The following is a 10,054-nucleotide window of genomic DNA, read 5'->3' as shown; positions in this document are numbered from 1 at the left end:
TGTCCAAAAACTTAGGAAGCTAAATGTAAAAAGAACCAACCATGCTTGTGGTGCTTTATTTGCAGGATCATGTAAATTGGAATGGCCAATATTTGTAGGGAGCATATGTTACGTTCGCAACGTGGCCAAACAAAGCTTTTATTTATTATTGTCCAAAAACTTAGGAAACTAAATGTAAAAAAAACCAAACGGCTCATGAGAGGATGATGAGACAATGTTGCCAATGTAGAAAATCATGTTTTGCCATAAAAAGTATGTACACACACATATTATAGAACATATTGTGTACATATATATAGTACATTCATCAATATTAACCAAAAGTTACTGTACCATAAAACGTTTGGTAAATTCTTCAAACCCAAAATATGGGTACATTCTTCAGAACCACTAAAAAAAAAAATAGATATTAGGCCTAATAATATTAATAAATTTCTTCGAATAACTTGGCATGGATACATTTTCAAACCAACGAAAAAATGTACCCATATAAATTAAAAAAAAATAGATTAGAAAAATGTGGGATCCACAGCTGATACATTATCATTTAACGGTCAAATTAGCAGATTGACAAACAGAAGTATGAAATTGAAATGAAATAATAAGCAAATGTATGTGATTGAAATGTTTTAAAAATATTGTATGAGGTTATAATTAACCACAAACATGAGGGGGGTAAAATGTAATTTACCTAAAAAAAAATAATAAGAGCAACGCACCAAACGTCAGCATCTCCTCTTTCTTTTTGTGCAAAGCTCTATAGTTGTAAGACTATAAGAAATGTTTACATACAATTATAAGAAAATTTGCTGGAAGTGGAAGAAGAAGGAGAAAAAATGAGAGTGTGAAGTACCAAATGTTTCCGTTTGCCCGTTCAGGTTTTGCATTTCTTTCCTCAACCGTTGTACATTCGTGTTTAATTTATTCTCGTAAGCTGTAATTTCCTATGTTTATTAATTTTACTTTTCATTAGGGTTAGAAATTTGAGCAATAATATGCTATTGTGGTGTATTTTAAAAGGCTAAAGATGCTTCTATGCATGTTTGAAGGAACAATTTGAGTTTGTCAACCACTATCTTAGCAGGTTCGGTTTTTCTCAATGGTAGTCTTAATTGTTCATGTTTTGTACTATCTTGCTTAACTTGATGCCTTATTATCGTATTGTTGTAATTTTCAGTTTGCCTTCAGATTTTTGGTGCAATTACCTAATTAGTTTGTAAATTTGACATCTGACTTGGTGCTACATGTATTTTAAGTGAAGAACGAATGTGAAGTTTGTAACTCACACAATTCAGACATGGACAATTGTTGAATACAGGTGCTCTTCATTGCTGACTTGTTTTACGGCTTTAAGCATGCAAAATTTTCATGCTCAGTACTTCTCACTTTTGCATCTAATAACGTCTTCAATTGCTACTTAATCTTACGGCCTAGTGATATTCATCTTCACTTATCATTTTGGAGGCCGGAAAGACTTACAGAGGCATTTCAGCCTCTCCTGACCACCATCATGTGATTCACCAACGCCAAGAATTGAATCCAAAACGTGTCATATGAAATACGGGCCCTTATTTCTATATATAATTGTAGAGCTGGACATAAAAATCATGGAACCGAATCGAACAACGACATAATAAACCTGAAAAAACCATGTTGACAAAAAATAATCAACTTACGTTCAAGAACTGGACCAAACCATCCATATCCATTTCGGTTTTCATCTTGGTAGAACCTCAGAACCAGACCAAATCGTTTATTTATTTTTTTAAATATCTTATTCACTTGGCTCATTTTATATATAGACTCAAAGAAATTTAATTAAGTCCAAGCCTAAAATCATGATAATGCTTTCACCCACTCTGCTCATTTGTTAATATCATAATAATGTCGGCTAAATAGCCAAAATGGTGCCTGAGATTTGCATAACTCATCACTTTGGTTCATGAGATTCTAAATCAATAAAAGTGGTCCCTGAGATTGTCCACCATCCATCATTTTGGTCATTCGGTTAAAAACTTCGTTAAATGTTCCGGAGCTCTTGACCGGAAGTTTGGGCAATTTTCAAAGCTTTATAACTCAATCGTTTCTTAACCAAATTCGATCCATAATATATCAAAATGAAGATAGGAAAGTTTAGAATAATATTATACCTATTTGGAAGCCCAATGGTAGTCCGAGATGGCCAGAAAATAACCTCAAAGTTGACTGGTCCGAGCAAAAACTGGAAAACTCGTCGGAAACTGGGTAAACTTTAAACGTTCATAACTTCTTCAATATTCAACGAAATTAAGTGATTCAAAAATAAAAATCATACTTCTTGATGAGAAAAATAGAATGGTACATTTTTTGATGACTAACTTGAGACCTAGATAGCCACTTTCGAGCCATTTTCCGGTCAAGCCAAGGTGAGTTAGCCATAAAAAAAGGTACCATTCTCTTAGTCTCATCGAGAAATATGATTTTCATTTTTGAATCAATCGATTTCATTGAGTATTGAAGAAGTTATGAACGTTTAAAGTTTATCCAGTTTTCGGCGAGTTCCCTCAGACCAGTCAACTTTGAGGCTATTTTCCGGCCATCTCAGGCAACCATTGGGCTTCCAAATAGGTATAATCTTATTCTATACTTTCCTATATTCATTTTGATATATTATGGGTCGAATTTGGTTAAGAAACGATTGAGTTACGAAGATTTGAAAATTGCCCAAACTTCCGGCCAAGAGCTCCGGAACACTTAACAGAGTTTTTAACGGAATGACCAAAATGATGGATGGTGGACAATCTCAGGGACCACTTTTATTGATTTGGAATCTCAAGGACCAAAGTGATGAGTTATACAAATCTTAGGGACCATTTTGGCTATTTAGCCTAATAATGTCCTTTTTTTATCGTCGATGGTCTAAAAGAGGGGGTTTAAAACCTAAATTTTAAGTTTTAACACAAATGTTGAAGATGGTCTAAAAGAGGTTTAAATGTAATTTGAATTATTTGAGAGTTAGGCTTGTTCTTCTTCATGCTTATATTCTTCCAAAAAAAAAAAAAAAGAATCATTTTTTTCGTTGATTTTGTTAGAACCAACAGAACGATAAAGAACTTGTTTATGCAGAAATTAGAATACGTTTGATTGATGGGAGAATAATCTTATTGAATTAAAGAACAAATATGGCTATTAAATAGCCTTACATCGGAACAGGAAGGGAAATAACAACCCCCACGACTTTACAACCCTATAATCGTGGTGCATGACTAAGTCCAAAACAAATAAACTTGTCACTTAAGACCATCTCCAAGCGTTGGGTTGAAAGCTAATTTTTTTAAGCCCGGAAAATTTAGCTTTTAGCCCAGAAACAGTTTTTTTGCTCCAACCCTTATGGCCTAAAATTTTAGCCCCAGATTATTAAAGAATGAACTTAAACTAATTTTTTTTCTCTTAAATTTACTTTAAAAAAAATTATGTAGACTATCATAAACTAATTTTATGAACATTTTAATCTAAAAATATTTAAATTCCGATAAATATTTAAAAATCACTAAATCGATACATGAAACACTATGGAAGAATATGAAAATCATGATAGAGATGTATAAACACAAAATTCATAAAACACACAAAACACACAGAACACATGCAAAGCACATACAAAACACATGATAGAGATGTATAAACACAAAATACATAAAACACACAAGACACACATAACACATGTAAAGCACATACAAAACACATGTGAAGGACATACAAAACACATGATAGAGATGAAGCACACATAGAACACATGTGAAACACATGACACACACGAAAAACACATGATGGAGATGAAGCACACACAAAACACATGTGAAACACATGACACACACGAAACACATACAAAATACATACAAAACACATGAAACACATGAAACATAAACTTACACACATGAAACTGAAACCTTCAATCATCCTCTATATAAACACAGGTTGAATATCAGTTGATCACATAATCTTTCAACCTTCAATCATCCTCTATATTCACACAATCTTTCAACCTTCAATCATCCTCTATATTCACCAATCTTTCAATTTTCAAAGTGTTTTTATTTCCTAAAAATCCTCAATATCTCATAAATGGGTGATAGAAGAAGGCGTAGCAGGGCAATGCAGATGACACAATACCAAGCAAGCCTTGACATTGAGGATGTAGAAATGATCAACACAAAAGCTAAATTTGCAAACTCGCTTATGCAATATGAGCACCATGCTGAATCTAGCTATTGTGGTTTTGTCACGGGGCGTTCATTTGTGTAGCGTGATAGAGAAGAATGTCATGACTGAATAATGAAATATTATTTCATCGAGCGTCCGAGATTTCCTGCTCATGATTTTCAGAGGCGGTTTCTAATGAGGAGAGAGCTTTTTGAAAGCATCTTGAACGCAATTATCAATCATGACCACTACTTTGCAAGGAAGATAGATGTCGTAAGCCACCAAAGTCTATCACCTCATCAGAAGCTCACATTTGCATTTCGGATGCTAGCTAATGGGTGTTATGCAAACTCAACTGATGAGTATTGCCGGCTTGCGGAGCTACTGCTATTGAGAACATGAAGCGCTTCTGTAAGGCAATTGAAGCCATATATAGAGCCATATACCTCCACAAGCCAAATTGTAAAGACTTGAAGAGGCTTTTACACAAGGTAGACAAAAGAGGCTTCCCTGACATGATAGAAAGTCTCGATTGTATGTGTTGATGCACAAAACCGGAGGTCTTAAAACAACGTAAATTCGAATGTGAATCTGCAAGAAATGTAAATAACACAAGATGTATCGTGGTTCACCCCAAGGTTTGGGCTACGTCCACATTGATTATGTATTTATCTAAGGGAGAGAGGGCTCTGAGAGTGAGAGCTTTGAGAGGGGGTGAGAGGGCTAGGAATTGGCCTCCCTTAATTGTGAGGGTGATGGGGTCCTTTTATAGAATAAAGACTCCTTACTTATTACGTATTTGCCTATTACTTTATCACATAATTACATTTAAGTCCCCCGAGTATTTGTACGAGATCTAAATACGAGGCCCTACATATGGTATAAACAGTAGTCCCCCAAGTCTTCAGTTAAGAGAGTCTTTTGGCTGGAGACTTGAAATTCAGTCCATGTGTGGGCCGAAGTAACTAGATGTTGTCTTGAACTGATGTTCGATATGAGGTGGTGCTTAATCTAAAATGATGCTTAACTAGAAGTAGCACATGCTGCGAGGCTGCGAGGCTCGTGGCTTATGTTGCCTTGATTGGCTCGGCTTGTGGCATTGAAGGTGATGGAGTCCCTTTTATAGAATAAGGGATCGCTCCTCAATACATGAATGATGGGCTAGAGTTGATGCTCTTTAATGATGGTGAATGAGTCCCTTTTATAAAATAAGGGCTCGCTCCTCAGTACATGAATAATGGGTTAGGAGTGATGCTCGTGGTGAGGCGGTTGCTCAGCTCGCGGCGATGCTCTCTAATGAAGGTGAGGGAGTCCCTTTTATAGAATAAGGGCTCGCTCATCAATACATAAATACGGGCTAGAGTTGATGCTTGCGGCGAGACGGTTGCTCAGTAGGCGGTGATGCTCTCTAATGGTCGTGAGGGGATCCCTTTTATAGAATAAGGGCTCGCTCCTCAATACATAAGTGATGGGTTAGGAGTGATGCTCGCGGCGAGGCGGTTGCTCAGCTGGCGGCGTTGCTCTCTAATGAAGGTGAAGGAGTCCTTTTTATAAAATAAGAACTCGCTCCTCAATACATAAATGATGGGTTAGAGTTGATGCTTGCGGTGAGGTGGTTGCTCAGTAGGCAGCGATGCTCTCTAATGAAGGTGAGGGAGTCCCTTTATAAAATAAGGGCTCGCTCATCAGTACATGAATAATGGGTGCTCTTTAATGAAAGTGAAGGAGTCCATTTTATAGAATAAGGGCTCGCTCCTTAATACATAAATAATGGGCTAAGTCCCCCAAGTATTTTTCATAAGGCCCAGTTGAGGCCCAATATATGGTACATAATGTAATTCCCCAAGTCTTCGGTCAATAGAGTCTGTTGGCTGGAAACTTCAAATTAAATCCATGTATAGGCCAAAGTGGCGGTTGTTCGGAGGTGGTATTTGTATACCCTGCACTGAATCTTTATAGGTGAAGCTTTGCAAGTGAAGCTTTGAAGCTAGAGCTCTGTAAATGAAGCTTTCGAAGCTGGAGCTTTTGTAAATGAAGCTTTTGAAGCTAGAGCTCTGTAAATGAAGCTTTTGAAGCTAGAGCTCTATAAATGAAGTTTTTGAAGCTGATTGACATGAGTGATGCTCATGAATGTTTATGTTGATTGACATGAGTGATGCTTATGGATGTTGTCATGAGTGATGCTCATGAATGTTGACATGAATGATGGTCATGAATGTTTATGTATGATTGTCATGAGTGATGCTCATGAATGTTTATGTATGAATGACATCAGTAATGCTCATGTATAATTTGGAGTACTGGGCGTACTTTTGATCACCTGGTTGGTGGCATGAAGGAGAGTACGGGTTGTACATTTCATCACCTGGTTGGTGGCATGAATGGCTAGTTGCCAAATGATATTAGAGTACGGGTTGTACATTTCATCACCTGGTTGGTGGCATGAATGGCTAGTTGCCAAATGATATTAGAGTACGGGTTATACATTTCATCACCAGTAGTCTTCAGTCAAAAGAGTCTTTTGGCTGGAGACTTGAAATTTAGTCTATGTGTGGGCCAAAGTAACTAGATGTTGTCTTGAACTGATGTTCGATATGAGGCGGTGCTCAATCTAAAATGATGCTCAACTAGAAGTAGCACACCAGGTGGTATAAACAGTATGCATTGGGAGTGGAAGAATTGTCCTACTGCTTGTGCTAGCCAATTCAAGGGCCATCATAACAAGCCAACCATCGTGCTCAAGGCTGTGGCGTCTTATGCCACATGAATTTGGCATGCATTCTTCGGCGCTCATGGAACAAACAACGATATCAACGTTCTTTGGTATTCTCCTATATTCGATGATGTTGTCAATGGATCAGCACTAGAATTTCGGTACAAGGTAAATGATAATTGGTATGAGCTAGGTTACTACCTAACTGATGGTATTTATCCTAGTTGATCTATCTTTGTCAAAAGTTTTTCTCATCCCAATAGTGCAAAGAAGAAATTATTTTTGCAGAGGCAAAATTCTTATAAGAAGGATGTGAAGAGAGCGTTTGGGATCTTACAAGCTCGATGTGCAATTGTTAGAGGGCCTGCATGACTTTGGCATACCGAAGACCTTTATTCAATCATGATAACATGCATAATTTTGCATAACATGATTGTGAAATATGAGTACATCAAAATTGAAGAAGATTCAGACGAAGATGTGGATGATGACCAACCAACACATGCGAGAGCAATGGCAATAGATGTTGAATATCTCGCTGCAACCACATATGAGACCTGACAGGATAGGGTCAGTGAGACCATCTCCAATGGTTGGGCTAAAAGCCAAATATTTTAGCCTGAAAAATTTAGCTTTTAGCCCAAAAACAGCTTTTCTGCTCCAATCGTTTTGGCCTAAAATTTAGCCAGGGATTATTAAAGAATGAACTTAGGCTATTTTTTTTCTTAAATTAATTTAAAAAAAAAATTAATATGTAGACTATCGTAAATTAATTTTATGAACATTTTAATCTAAAAAAATTTAAATTCTGATAAATATTGAAAAATCACTAAATTTTCCACAAAGCAAGCTTTCAACTTTTACCAATCTTTCAACCCTGGGCTAAATTTTCCTTGCTTTGTCACCCTATGCAAAAAATACATAAAAATAATTAGTTGCAACATAATAATATGTACATGACAAATAAAATATCAAGAACAAAACTCACAATTTCTGTGGCGCTCCTTCCACTAGCCATGCCAACCACGGCTCTCTTCAAGCTTCCCTTCCATAAAGTGCATGCTTTGTTGATAGTCTTCCACCGATCATAAACACCACCACCATCCCCCTGCCGCCATTGCAGTTTTATTGAAACTTTGCAATGATTTTATCCCACAAAACCTTCTTATTTTGATTTGTGCCAACTGCACCATCTTCGCTAACAGAAACCCATGCCAAGCATAGAGCAACATCTTCCTCACAGGTCCAATTACGACCTCTAATATGCTCTCTTGCCATGTTGAACAATTTGGAAATGGAAAGAAATGGTAGAAAGATAAATTGGAAGAATTGTAAGAGAAAATTGAGTTTTGTGTGGATGTTTGAACAAATACATAGGTATTTATAAAGTTTTTGGGTATATATTTTTTAAAATTATTTTAGCGGTTGAATTTAAATTTTGGCCGTTAGATCTTTTTTTTTTACTGTTAGATTTGATTATATTCGATCTTAGCCGTTGGATTCAATGTATTTTAAAATAACATATTTAAAAAAATCAAATTTGAATTTGGACTGTTGGATCAACCAACGGTCCTTGAAAACTAGCCATCCGATTAAAAATGTAGCAGTTGGAAATCGATGGGTGGCCGACAACCCGCTGACAGTGAGGCCCACCCATGTCAGGAACGAAATGCAGGCGCTCCGTGTGGGTCGCGTTGGTGCGTGAACGAGCCGAGACTGGCCTAAAGGCCAGCGAGTCCAGTCTCGCGGGGAGGGGGGGAGAGGGAGGAAACTGGGGGGTATTTGGCCCAAAAATAACATTTGACATTTAGCCCAAAAATTTAGCATGCGTTGGAGATGGTTTGGGGGGTTATTTGGGGGGTAATTTGGCTTTTAGCCCCCTATTGGAGATGGTCTGAGTATATGAGACGTTTAAATAGAATTCAAGCTCCTCTAGGTCATGACACACTCCGTAAGGATTTGGTTGAGCATGTATGGCGCCGAAAAGGTGAACGTTGATGATGTTGGTGTATTAATGTGTTCTTGTGTTAAATTTAAGTGTGCTATGTTTTTATTTTATGTAATAATTGTAAGTGTACTATGTTGGTATTTTTTAGTAATAAATTGAAGTGTCTTCTTGTGCAAAGTATGCATAAGTACAATAATTATTGAAGGCATCTAGATTAATAGAAACAATAATTAATAAGCCATAAATTTAATACACACGACAATTAATAAAGTACATAAACTTAATACAAACAACAATTCATAAACTACATAAACTTAATACAATCGATAATTCATAAACTACATGAACTTAATAATGATATCCACCATCTTGACTTGGTGGTGGACTTGAGATATAGGGTTGAGATGATTCATAATCTTGAAATATACTCCTTGTGGCATACTTTCGCAAAATTTCCTTTTGCTTACCACGTAAGAACTTCTTCCTCTCTGAAGTGTAAGAACTTCTTCCTCTCTGAAGTGTATTTGTTGAGGTCCTCTATCATGAAATTAATTTCAAACCTATCTTGCTCCCTATCCCCTTCTTCCTTCATTTACAAACACATTCGGGCCGCTTCTTCTGGGTGAGTGCTATGGGTTTCCCTCAATCATACAAATCCGGTAGCAATGTGTCTACTCATCGGATCATGAGACTTCCCTTTTCTCTTTACTTCCTTTTGCTTATCTCTTCTTGGGGGCCTTACAAAAGAAGGAGTTGGGGTCATTTCATCGACACCTTCCTTGACACCTTCATCTCTATCATTTGTCGATGCTACTTCACGTTGAAATAATCTTCCCCATTGTTGGTCCGTATTGGTTGCTCACCTCAGACAATCCTTGAGGATGTCCCAAGCATGCTGCAACTTAAAAGGTTGCTTTTTTAGTGTTACTCTTGTCTTGTAAATTTTCATTGCTTTGTCACCCTAATAAAAAAATACATAAAAACAATTAGTTGCAAAATAATATTATGTACATGACAAATAAAATATCAACAAAAAACTCACAATTTTTGCGGTGCTCCTTCCACTAGCCATGTCAACGACAGCTCTATCCAAGATTCCCTTCCATAAAGTGCATGCTTTGTTGATAGTCTTCCACCGATCGTAAACACCACCACCTTCCCTCCCCTCGCCGTTTTAGTTTTCATGAAACTTTTCAACGATTTTATCCCAC

Source organism: Malus sylvestris, chromosome 11 (assembly GCF_916048215.2).
Source record: "Malus sylvestris chromosome 11, drMalSylv7.2, whole genome shotgun sequence".
In the NCBI taxonomy this organism is placed as follows: Eukaryota; Viridiplantae; Streptophyta; class Magnoliopsida; order Rosales; family Rosaceae; genus Malus; species Malus sylvestris.
Note: the sequence above shows the minus strand (reverse complement) of the source record.